This window comes from Thamnophis sirtalis, unplaced genomic scaffold, assembly GCF_051295495.1.
Source record: "Thamnophis sirtalis isolate CommonGarterSnake01/CBP01778 unplaced genomic scaffold, rThaSir2_p1.2 scaffold_6, whole genome shotgun sequence".
Taxonomy (NCBI): domain Eukaryota; kingdom Metazoa; phylum Chordata; class Lepidosauria; order Squamata; family Natricidae; genus Thamnophis; species Thamnophis sirtalis.
In genome coordinates, this window is record NW_028261386.1 from 111,035,343 (window position 1) to 111,048,336 (window position 12,994).

A 12,994-nucleotide genomic window follows, 5' to 3' on the forward strand; every position below is an offset into this window, starting at 1 on the left:
GGCTGCCTGTTGGACTCTGGACGCGCTTCAAGGTGCTAGTCGTTACTTTTAAAGCCCTACATGGTATCGGACCTGGGTACTTGAGAGACCGCCTCCTGCAAATTACCTCCCTACGACCAATTAGATCCCACAGATTAGGCCTCCTCCAAATACCATCAGCTAGCCAATGTCGACTGTCGACCCCTCGCGGGAGGGCCTTCTCTGTGGCTGCTCCGGCCCTCTGGAACGATCTCCCCATGGAGATTCGGACCCTCACCACCCTTCAGGCTTTCCGCAAAGCTGTCAAGACCTGGCTGTTCCGGCAGGCCTGGGGCTGATGAGTTCCCAGCCCCACTTGAATTGCTGTGATTGTTGTGTTGCTTTATATGTGTTATGTGTATCTTGTTTTTGGCTTTTTGTGTGTGTGTGTATCTCCCCCTTCCCCACTTGTGTGTTAGCCGCCCTGAGTCCCTCGGGAATAGGGCGGCATACAAGTATAATAAACATACAACATACATACATACATGTTCTTATCATCTCTTAGATATGAGAAGACCACACTGCAGATAACATAAACTATAATATAATTAAATAACCCCAGATGTTTATTTTTTTCCATAATGTTGAGCCATTTTGCATATCAGATCAAACATGATTTAAGTTATTTTCTCACCTATACTATAGATATAGCCCAGGGGCGAAATCTACTTACCTTCGCTACTGGTTCGCAAATGTGAGCATGTGAGTAGGGGCAGGGTTTGACATCCCTGTGATACAGACCCAGAGGAACAGGTCTCCCTGTTCCCTATGCTGAATTCTTCATGTTCGGGCGTTTGGGAGAGAGCCTAAGCCACCCTGAAGGGGAGGTGAAGTAAAGGGGGCACCCTGTTAGGTCAGGGAGAAACACAGCTCTCCTGTATGGCCCAGGATTTTTCTTTCCCTTAGCCATAGCAAGAAGAAGCAGCAGCCTAAAGATGGTAGCTACAAAGCAGGAATAAACTGAAAATAACAGCTAAGACTGGTGCTGGAGAGAAAAAGGTGAGCCATGGTGGAACTGGGGGAGAATTGAATTGAATTGAATTGAATGGGTTTATTTATAGGCCGCCCTTTTCCCTGAGGGGACTCAGGGCGGCTAACAGCTCATAGGAAGGGGGATACAGACAATGACATATAACATTACATATAATTAAAAAGTAAACAACATTCATCCAACATTCGGGTGGGGGCAGATCAGTCTCTACCCCCAGGCCTGGCAGGATAGCCAGTTCTTGAGGGCTGTGCGGAAGGTCTGAAGGGTGGTGAGGGTACGGATCCCCACGGGGAGCTCGTTCCAGAGGGTCGGAGCTACCACTGAAAAGGCTCTCCTCCGCGTAGTGGCCAGCCGGCACTGGCTGGCAGATGGCACTCGGAGGAGGCCTAATCTATGAGATCTAATCGGTCTCGAGGAGGTAATCGGCAGGAGGCGGTCTCCCAAGTACCCAGATCCACTACCATGGATCTTTCTTCAGATATCTCGGGAAAGCACACCAACAATTACAATGAATGAACACTTACACAATATGCTTGGCAGTCCTATATAAATAATAAAGCCAAAACCAAGTTAACCAAGGAGCATCTAAAAGATGGTGAAGGAACTTCTTGGGTAACCTTTCTGCCATGTTTCAAAATTGCTTTGATTAAAAGACAATTAACATTTTACTTTTAGCAAAAGACAAAGAGAATGAATTACAGTCCCAATTCTTACAGATTTTTAAAAACTTTTAAATGCAAAGGGTTTAGATTAGATAAACTGTTCATAAGCATCTACAGCATAATGAAATCATTGTTCCATTATGAAGTTAGTTTGATTTAGTATTAGTTTTGATTATGCTACACTAGTGTAATTAACTTAATTCAGAAACTCAGTTGCCTAAGAACTCAGTTTCCCCAAAGTTTTGAGATCAGAACAGCAGCCATGTTAAAAAAAAAAAAAGTGGAATCACTAAACTTGTAAAAAATGCCAATAATGGAGTCAAGATGAGATTCTCAAGAAGAGTCCAGAAGTATTTTTATAGATTTAAGTATTTTCTATTGATATATCTTAATTAAAAACTTGGATGAAGAAGTAAATGATGCTCTTACTAAATTTGTAGAAGATGCACATTAACAACCAAATTAAGCATAAGACAGGTTAAAAAGAAAGCAATGCTTTCTCAACTGCTCAGTTACATTCTATTGTTCATCTTGAACTGATTAAATAAAAGGATTAAATTTAGTCTTAACTGATAAAGAATTAACTAGCATAGTTTATGTTATCAGTTTTGAAATATAAACTGTTTGCTAATAATAACAAAGGTGAACAATTTTCATTTAAAGCATAAGTGTTTAGATTTTGTGCTATTTTAGATAGTATTTGAATAAGAAATCAGTCATATGAAATTGAAGTAATAGAAATAGTTTTTCTAATAACAGAGTATTGAAGTACTAGATTCAGCTTTTGAACCACTATTCCAGAAAGCTGTTGACATATTTCTAGAAATCAATGCAAAATTAAAAGAATTAAAGTTACTTAAAAAGTTAATCATGATACACAAATTAGAAATACTCAGACTATTAACTACTACTTAGCAAATCAAATATAACTTGCTTTGCATTTTAAAAGATGTATAGTTTAGGCTCCTCTCCTTGCTACCACTAGTCTTAGTTCACATTTTTAAAATAAATTTAGTTAAAAACAACGGGAAGCGGACATATTGCAAAGCCAAATGATAGCCTCAAGATCAACCTGAGTTCCAAAAATGCCTCTATGGTGAATGAAAGTAGCATCGTGCTTAGTTGGAAAGTATTATCTCAGAAGTAAAGCAGAATTAGGAGAGAACATACTAGCGGTATAAAAGAATGACTTGACATATAGCTATTAACTGTGGTATAAATTGGTGCTGTATAGCTGACTACAACTGGAATCAATGAGTGAATGGGCATTGCCAGGAATTCTTGTGTAGATGCTCCCCCAATTACCCATATTACAAATGTACCCACCCGTTTAAAACTCTTGGGATCTTCTGAGTAAAAGAACCCTTCAGTTTAAAGACTGGTGAAGAGAAGTCCACACAGATTAAAAAGATGCGGATAAATGTTGACCTCTCACCTTTCCTCCCAGGTTTTAAGCTTTAGGCATCTTAAGGAGGCCTGTAAAAGAATGCTGCCTTGAATGAATGAATGAATGAATGAATGAATGAATGAATGAATGAATGAATGAATGAATGAATGAATGAATGAATAAGTGAATGAATGCTCAACTACCTTAGTTTACATTTTAATATTTTTTCAACAAAAATGTCACAAGTGACATAAATGCTTTGATAAATGCTTTATCAAAATTGTCTGATTTGTTACAGTGGTACTCCCATAATTTATTATTAGTTTAGTAATTATACAGGTATATGTCCATGTGTGTTTTAAAATAATACAAGATCTGGCATTTACAAACACTTGTTGGTTGTAGTAATGCATTATTTTCTAGATGTTCTTAGATTACAGTATTTTTTGTAAACTAGAACTTCCGACTATTAAATCATTTCCTGGCTACCAGACTTGATGAGCTGTGACTTTCAAATATTAGGCTGCAGCTCGCAGTATCCTCAGTCTTCAACGCAAAATTACAAACATTGTGTTAAATTTATTCATTTTATATATGCAGTGAAAAGACACAAATGAAAAAACACACATTTGAAATCTCACTGAGGAGTTTCTATTTAAAGTAACAAGCATCTGTTTAAATAATTTTTATCTGGACAAGTTCAAATCTGTGTGTTGTAATGGAAGCTGTCAAAAGTTTTGTTTGCCAATTAAAAAAAAAAGTCTAGTGGTTTCAACATTTTTCTCACCAACGAGTAGGATTGTTTCCTGCTTAATACATCTGGAAAAAATTCTCTTCACCAAAAATTTAAAATACTTTCTTCTTTCTGTGTTACTCTCAACTTCACTCATGATTATTTTGTAGACAAAGTGCAATGTTTTCATATTTTATTGTGTAAAATATGAAATATGTAAATGATCCCACTGACTACAAATCTTTTGTCATCGTAGAATAGATTGAAGGGCAAATGAGTCTATACTGATATGCAGTTAGTACTATGCTTGACATCATGTAGTTGATGCTTTTGTTATGCTCAAGCACAAAATATATTAATCTGGTTTTATTAAGATTAATTCATTTTAGAAGCAAATGTTGCAAATACAACTCCAGAAGCATTGATTCACCATTATCCTAATGGCCACAAGGAACATTAGGAGAAGGAATAACAGGCAAGATACTTTTTTAAAAAAATCCTCTTTGTCTTTGCTCTGCTTTCTCCAAAGGCAAATTTTAGACTCTCCTCTTCAGACTGTTTCCTGGGAAATCTACTCCTTCCTTCTCCTTTTCTCCAATTCTGAGAAATGGAAGGTCAACACGCAGGCTTCCAGTCATAATATGTAGCTTATACCCTTTGCTGTCCTTTAGCTGTTCTTGATGGATTTTTTTTTTTAAGTGTTCTTGTATATTTGTTCAGGTGCTTCTACCTCTTAGAGTGTCACTTTTTCTTTTACTTCATCATTTTTCATGCTATGTACTGCACTTAAGTTAAACAAATAAAGCAACAATATACATGCTTGGCCTATTCCTTTTCAATCTTGATCTTGGTTGAGCCATAGCCCATTCTAATTGTTGCTTTCTGATAATCACATATGTTCTTCAATATAGATGAATTGAATTGACAATTTGTCAGCAAGCCTTAGTGTAAACAAGAAAGCAAAAACAAACATTGTTTTGGAACTCCCTTGCCTTTTCTATCATTCATCAAATCTTAGAAATATTACCAAAATATCTTGATAGAGCTGTGGTATGAAATAAAGTTTTCTACATGCTTAAGATGGACTAGGACAGTCACTCCTCCTTTGGAAGTCGGGGGGACCTACCAAATCTGCATTGAACCTTATCAGGTCATAGTAAAGAATGTAATTTCCTCCAATAGGGCAAAATAAAATATATTTGGTGCAAAATTTCTGCTCTTTACAATTCCCTTTCCTCACGGCAGTCCTACCAGACATAGGCTCTGTTCTTTCAAGATCCTTAATGGAGTCAATGAGAAGGTTAATGGTATAGAGACATTCAGGAAGAATCAATTTTATTAAATTTTAATTGTGCTATACTAGTGTAATTAGTATAGCACAATTAGTAATTGAGATCCTAGTTGACCAAGAACTTTTTCTCCTAAAAATTTTGATTGTTGAGATCAGAATAACAGCTATGTTAAAAAATTAAAATTAATTAGTTAAATAATTAAATCTGTAAAATGCCAATAATGGAGTCAAGATAAGATTCCCACGAAGAATCCAGAAATATATTTATAGATTTAAGTATTCTCTATTGCTAGTTGAACTAGTCAACTAATACCCCAAATGAATTCAAAGCAGATTTAGTCATATACACTTTATTTATTTGTTTTATTAAAGAATTCATAGTCATAAATGAAAGGAAGCAGAAAAAAGAAGAGGAAGGAAACTATGTTAAAGTACAAGATAACTAGACTAAAAGCCTATCCACAGCAGATATGAAGCAAGCATGCCTGTATTATGTCCTATTAAGCAATCTATGCCACAAAGTCTGAAGGATACAGACTTCTGCCTCCATCCTACAGACTTTGTGGCACACATTCTTTAATTGGAAGAACACAATTGCCTGTTGAGACTGGTCCAAATAATTTGTAATTACCAGATGTATAAATGTTGTCCTGCAATAGTGATAGATACACCATTTCAAAAGTGCGTGCCTAACCATCCCGAGCATTGTGGATAGGGAACATTATTGAATTTCCTAGTCAGTATTACTTAGGGCAAAAGGGTGTAAATCTTCAATCTATTTCTCTGAACATCAAGATCAAAAATTCTCACTCCAGACTTTTTAAAAAAAAGCTTAGCACAGATAGGTACTGGGGAGAAAACCCACAGTGACCCAGATCAGATGTTATTTGTTCCTTCCATAGGAAATTCTACCACTCTACTAATAGTACTTTCTCAGACCCTATTATACATGTTTCACAGTGGTGGGGATAAGGTGTGTTCCTGGGAGGGCTAAGCAAAAAATGGCAGGAGTTTATACCAAGGGTATATATTCCATAGAATTAAGGTTATCGAGCTGCTCAGCTAAAACCACTAGATGCCCACATCAGTCAAGAGAGATTTAGGAAGGCATTGAAGAGGAAGATCATCACTTTAGTGATAATGTCCAAAAGCATAATTTCATACTGCATGAGAAAAAGCAATGGTAAAATACTCTTTTTTTTATTACCATGAAAGCTCTTTGGATAGATTATATTAATTGATTAATGCTGTGCCTTCTCTGTTGCAATGCCTGCCCTCTGGAATAGCTTTCTTCCAGAGATTCCAACGTCATGGTGTTCCAAAATATTTTCTGGCTTTACTCCCAGGCCTGGAGGTCGGGCAGCTGTTGAGCCACTATAGACAGCCATGGAGTTGACCTTGGAGAAACTAAGCAGAGGTACCAATGATTACACTTACGTAATTTAAATCTAGGCAATAGTGAACGTACATACATATGACAAATAAACTCAGATTGACTCCTCCCTAATTCACTCTAGTATAGTGATTATAGGAAGCTCACTTTCTGTCATTCAGGATACTGCTTATAAGGGCTTTGTGCTTAGAGCTCAAGGTATTGTTAGAGACTCCACACATTCACTTCACAGTCTGTTTCTGTCACTCTCCTCTGGGAGTAGGTTTCAAAGTATTTCTAGCCGTGACCCGCCAAAACCGCGCTCGACTAAGCCGCGCCCGATTAAAGCGCGTCGCTGACGTCATCAACAGGGCGACAACAGCGAGCGCGGAGAAAGAAGGGCGCTTTAAATAGCGTTTTGAAAGCAAGCCGATTCAACTTAAGGTAAGGGTTAGCTTTAGGGTTAGGTTTAGGGTTAGGTTTAGGGTTAGGTTAAGGGTTAGGTTTAGGGTTAGGTTAAGGGTTAGGGTTAGGGTTAGGTTAAGGGTTAGGGTTAGGTTTAGGGTTAGGTTAAAGGTTAGGGTTAGGTTTAGGATTAGGTTTAGGGGGGTTAGGTTTAGGTTTAGGGGTTAATTTTAGGTTTAGCGTTTACAGCGTGCTTCTGTCTCCGTGCTGTTGTCGCCCTGTTGATGACGTCAGCTACACGGTTTAGTCGAGCGCGGTTTTGTGGTGGAACCATTTCTAGCAGGACTACCCGCTTCTGTAATAGCTTTGTTCCCTATGCCATCCATTTGGCAAATTCGCAAGATTCATTTCTCTCGCCTTCCACATGTATACATCTAAACTAGACTGTTGTTTCTCTGTGTCATATATGTGGGTATATGCATAATTTTGTATTAATTTATTTTATCATGTTTATGTCATGTATATTAAAGGTGGAGACCCTTTGAAAGCTCTATGCAGCACAATTTCATTTTATGTATGCCAATTAGTGTACATTCAAAGTGACAGTAAAGTTATTTTAAGTTCTAAAAATCAAACTACCTATGTTACTAGAAGGAGATATAAGAGATCTCTTATAACAGCAAAGAATGCCATGGGCTATCTGTGGAAAAGATCATGAGCTGTTTATGTGCAAGTTTCAAATTCAATTTCCAAAGAGGAAGAACAAGTCTAACCAGTTTTCATGATATAATCCTGAACACAAAGCCATCATTTTCAAGAACATTGGGAATTACTCTCAGATCTGGAATCTTATTAAAATGGAACCAGGGGAACCAGGGGAAATAAAATCAAAGACATTGGTATGGATAAATAGGAAAAGAGACTGCCAAAGAACAAGAAAGAGAAGAAAGCAAACTGGATGTTGTAACAGACGGTAAAAATTGCACCAAACTGAAAGAAGAGAAACCAAAGCCAAGAAAGATTTTAAAAAATTGAAAAGAAGGATGTTAACAAGGAATTTCAAAGATCTATTTGAAGGAACAAGAAGATATTGGAGGTGGAAATGAACATGAACAAAAAACAAGGAAAACCTTCCAAGAGATTAGTAAACTCAGGAGGTGGTTCCAATTTTGAACTGGTATGCTAAAAGATGCCAATGGAGAAATATTAACTGATTCACAGATATTAAAAAAAGGTGGACAGAGTATACTGAGATTCCACATAAAGAAATGTCACATCCAAGATAGCTTAGAAGATATTCCCTATTTACAAGAATTTCTAGTACTAGACAATGAAGTGAGATTAGCACTTTGATCATTACCAAATAAAAAAGGCTACAGGAAATGATTAATTGAACTTAGACACCACTCAACTTCAACACTGAGCCAAGGTGGCACAGTGGTTAAATGCAGCACTGCAGGCTACTGCTAGATCAGCAGGTCAGCGGTTCAAATCTCACCGGCTCAGGGTTGACTCAGCCTTCCATCCTTCCGAGGTGGGTAAAAAGAGCACCCAGATTGTTGGGGGCAATATGCTGACTCTCTGTAAACCGCTTAGAGAGGCCTGAAAGGCCTATGAAGCGGTATATAAGTCTACTGCTATTGCTATTGCTATTGCTATAACTAACTCTGAGCAATTCACAAATAGAGATTCAGTTTGATCTAATGGCTAAGGCACCTGATTAGAAACCAGAAGACTGTGAGCTCTAGTCCTACTTTAGACATAAAGGTGAGCTGAGTGACCTTGGGCCAGTTACTGTCTCTCAGTAACTGGCCCAAGTTACCTCATAGGGCTGTTGTTGTGAGGAAAATAGGAGGAGAAAGGTGTGAGGGATATGTTTGCCCCTTCAGTCTTTTTGTAGAAATAATAAAGAAGAAATAAATAAATAAATAAATAAATAATAAATAAATAATGTATCAGCACAGCCTAAAAAAGATAGTATCCAGGCAAAATGAATGGGACAAGATTGTATACTCTTTTCTGATTTATTCAGTCTATTTTCTGAATATATATTGAGGCTAGATTGATTGGAAGAAATGAGTTATGGTTTGATTTTCTGGATTATTATTTTTCCCTGTAACTGTTTCGCCAGACCCATTTTCAAGCTTCTTTTTTCTATTGCTGGCTTCTACTCCCACATCAAATTTGAACTTGTTCTGCCATGTTTTCAGAGAGTTGTCATATTGACAAAGTCCCAATCACTTTTATATATTTTATTTCCAGTATTATATAGTCCATTGGTTGGAAAAAGTCTGTCCATCGATCTGTTCATCTGGCCATCCATCCATCCCAGTCTTACATAGTTAAGATAAACAATGCAAGAGGGGCAGGATGATAGAAAAAGTAAAAGGTAAAGGGGTCCCCGTGGGTTTTACTCCACTAGTTGTTGCCAATTATAGTGGGTAGTGCTCATTTCTGTTTCAAGGTTATTGAGCCAGTGCTGTCCAAAGACATTTCCACAGTCATGTAGCCAGCATGATGTCACAGAGCACTGTTACTGTACCTTCCCACAGAAGTGGTACCTATTTATCTACTTGCATTTGCATGCTTTTGAACTGCTAGGTGCCCGGAGCTGGGGCGAGGATGAGAGCTCACCCCATCATGTAGCACTTAGGTGTTGAACCTGGTCTGCTGGCTGGCCACTGAGCCATTATTTGTAAGAAGAATACCAAATATCCACATTAGATCTTGAAACCTGATTTTTCTGAACATCAATGCTTCTCCAGTTCTTGAACAAATCTGAGAGTCTCAGAAAATAAGGCAATGGGAGTGATACTTAAGAGTTGTTATTCAGCAATCTTTGAACAATACCTAGCTAATGGTGGTGCATGGATTGGGGGACCAAAGTTACTTAGATGTATGAATGCATGGTTCTCATTTTATTTACGAATGAAAGCAAAGGATGAAATAATAATTTATTTCTAATTTGTTAATGACACCTTTGTGTAGGTTCTTTAGATAGAATTCCATATGCACACACTGTGCTAATCAAATTACATAAATAACTAGATGTATCCAGCTAATTTACTTTACCAAGTTATTATTATTTGTAGCACTATTGGTTACAGTAGTAATTCTAAAATTACTTTCCTATAATAAATGTTCAGATGAACTTTCAGATAAGAGCCGAGGTGGCGCAGTGGTTAGGGTGCAGTACTGCAGGCCACTTCAGCTGACTGTTATCTGCAGTTCGGCGGTTCTAATTTCACCGGCTCAAGGTTGACTCAGCCTTCCATCCTTCCGAGGTGGGTGAAATGAGGACCCAGACTGTGGGGGCGATATGCTGACTCTGTAAACCGCTTAGAGAGGGCTGAAAGCCCTATGAAGCGGTATATAAGTCTAACTGCTATTGCTATTGCTAAAACAATCAAGGCATTTATGAGCTAAGGAGTTTGGGGATCCTGCTCTATAGGATCATCAGCACTATGATGCTGTGCCCCATGTTAAATGCTGTTGTTTTCCAAAAAATATTAATAGTTGTTGATAGCCACAGTTTCCACTACATAGTTTAAAAAATAACTTTTAATGTCTCCTCCCAAGTTCTCATGTTCCTTGTACTAAGGAAATCCAATATGTTTTACAAGTATCTAATAAGATCTAAAGCAGGGATGTTAAACTTGCTTCATCACAATGTTGTCACATGACATATTGTGACTTCCCCCTCTTCGCTAAACTGGGTGTGGCCGTGGCCAGTGCATGACGCATCTGGCTTGAGGGCTGTGAGTTTGACACCCCTGATCTAAACTACTGAATCACTTTCTTTAATTATTACTTTAATTATTCAACTGATTGCTTTGCACCATTTTCCTGGGTTTCAAAGAACAGATTTTAAAACATGATCTTAAAAGCTAACTTGCTGTAATCATGCTGGGGTAGTTTGTATGTGTGTGTGTTTTCTCTCTTGTAACTTGTCATCAGTCCAATATTTTCCCAATGACCTAGAACTTGTCTGAATGTCTGATACTTCCAACAAACAAACCTAAGTATTGATGACAGCAAACTGTTCTTGTTTGGAAGTTAGACTGTATTGCTTGTATCTTATCAGGGTGATATAGGAATATTAATATTTTTTCAAGCAATACTCCTTCACTCACATACCCACAGGCACACCATTTTTTGCTAAAATATACCTGCCTCTAAAATCTACTTGCTTACATTGTGTAAGTTTTTGAAATTTGGCAAATATATTTATTGGAAAGGAATATTAAAAATTATACCTTAGTTAACATTTACCTGTATATGGAAGAAAAAAAGAATGTACATGTACAATCTGTTTTTTTGTCAAAGATGTTGTTCAAAGTGGCTGATTCACACAGAACTCAGAAGAATCATCTAAAATGTTTCCATCTGTTTTTTTTTTAACAATGGGTTTTTGCAAAGATGTGGGACTGGATGGAACAAATGTTCTGACTGAATGGTAGGGAATGGAAGGATTTATGATCCTTCCATTCGCCACCATCCAGTCAAAGCTGAAGAAACTTCTTTGATGAGAAGCAAAATGTCTTCAAAGAAGAACCAGAAAGTCCAGTTGCCTCTTATAAAAAGCACCTTTGGGACAACCAAAAGCACCTTTGGGACCTGAATGACTAACAATCTCCATAGACACTTAATGGGTTTAATGCTGCAGTAAAGGTAAAGCTACTTCACTGATGCAGTTCCATTAATGACACTGGAAAAGCCCACAGGGTCCAGAATCCATCGTCTCTGTGCCTCAGTTAGGAAAGCTAGCAGCAACTGATTTACCTTGATGATTCTAGCATCATTTCTATTTGAAGGGAGGGGGAACAGGATTCTGTCCAGTTCCTTGAAAGCATAAACAGCACAGAAAAGTGGGAGGGGGCTGCAGCTTGGATTGGAGAATTGACAGTGCAAGAACAGCCCATTCTTCATAAACCAAAAGATAGTTAGAATAGCCACCAATGACAGCACGTTCTGTCAATGATTTCTTTGAATAAGTTGTTTTCTGAGTTTTGTTTGTGCTGACTTTTTTAGAATTGCTGCTCCCAGTTGTAATCATTAGGCGAGGATTACCTGTACTGCTCTATGGCTTGAGATCAACAAAAGAGCTACTTCTTCCACATCATGCCTAGATACTCAGATGAGGATCAGTGGAGGCCTCATTATAACCAAGGTTGCCAGTATCATGCTTACCCTTGTTTGGTGCAAGCGAGCTAAATAATTCTGTGGGGAGAAGCTTAGACAGGCAGCTGGAAGGAGAGGGAGGCAGCAATTTCCAAAGCTGACCTATATTTCTTCACTTGTCATGCCATATCCTTCCCACCTTAAAAGTGAGACTTCCTGGGTGTCTTCTTGTATCCCCTGGAAAGGCAGCTTTTATAATATCCGAGGGCCTCAAGGATATTCCTGTCTGCTTTTTATGCCAAATGATTTTTTTTTCTTTTTAAGGGTTTTTTTAGCTTGTTGTTTTTACAGCTAGAAATTGACTGACTGATTGATTGATTGACTGATTTTGAAACCTGGCACATGTTAGCATGCTTTATTCATTGGATTTATATCCTGCCTGTCCATTCTGGAAAGTATGCAAGAAGGTAATGAATATTTTTTAAAAAAATAAGATATAAAGAATTGAAAGCACACATGACAACTAGCACTTGACTTGACATTAATTAACAATTTTAAACCTGGCAGAACAGTAGTGTTTTACACATTTTCTAAGTGCCAAGAGTGTAACTCCCATGCAACAAAATTATGTAAACTGGAGATATTTAACCCTGCTTACTATTTCTAAAATAGTGTTTCTCAACATTGACTTTTAAGATGTATGGACTTCAACTCTCGGAATTCTCCAGCCACCACGAATTGAAGTCCACATATCTTAAAACAGTCAAGGTTGAAGAAAATACTTTTCTAGGACTTGAGGGAAGAAGATGTTCTGCTTTATTATTTTTCACATGGTCAGTGGTAATCATCATCATCATCTTCATCATCTAATTAGTCTAATTAAATTTATTTTGAGCAATTCGGTTTCCAGTTGCAGAATTTCAAGAGGTTTGCTTTAGATAGGTTTAAAGGTGAGATTATTCATTTTGTGTGTCACACAATGTCAGCCACGTTGGTTAATATTGAAAAAAGACC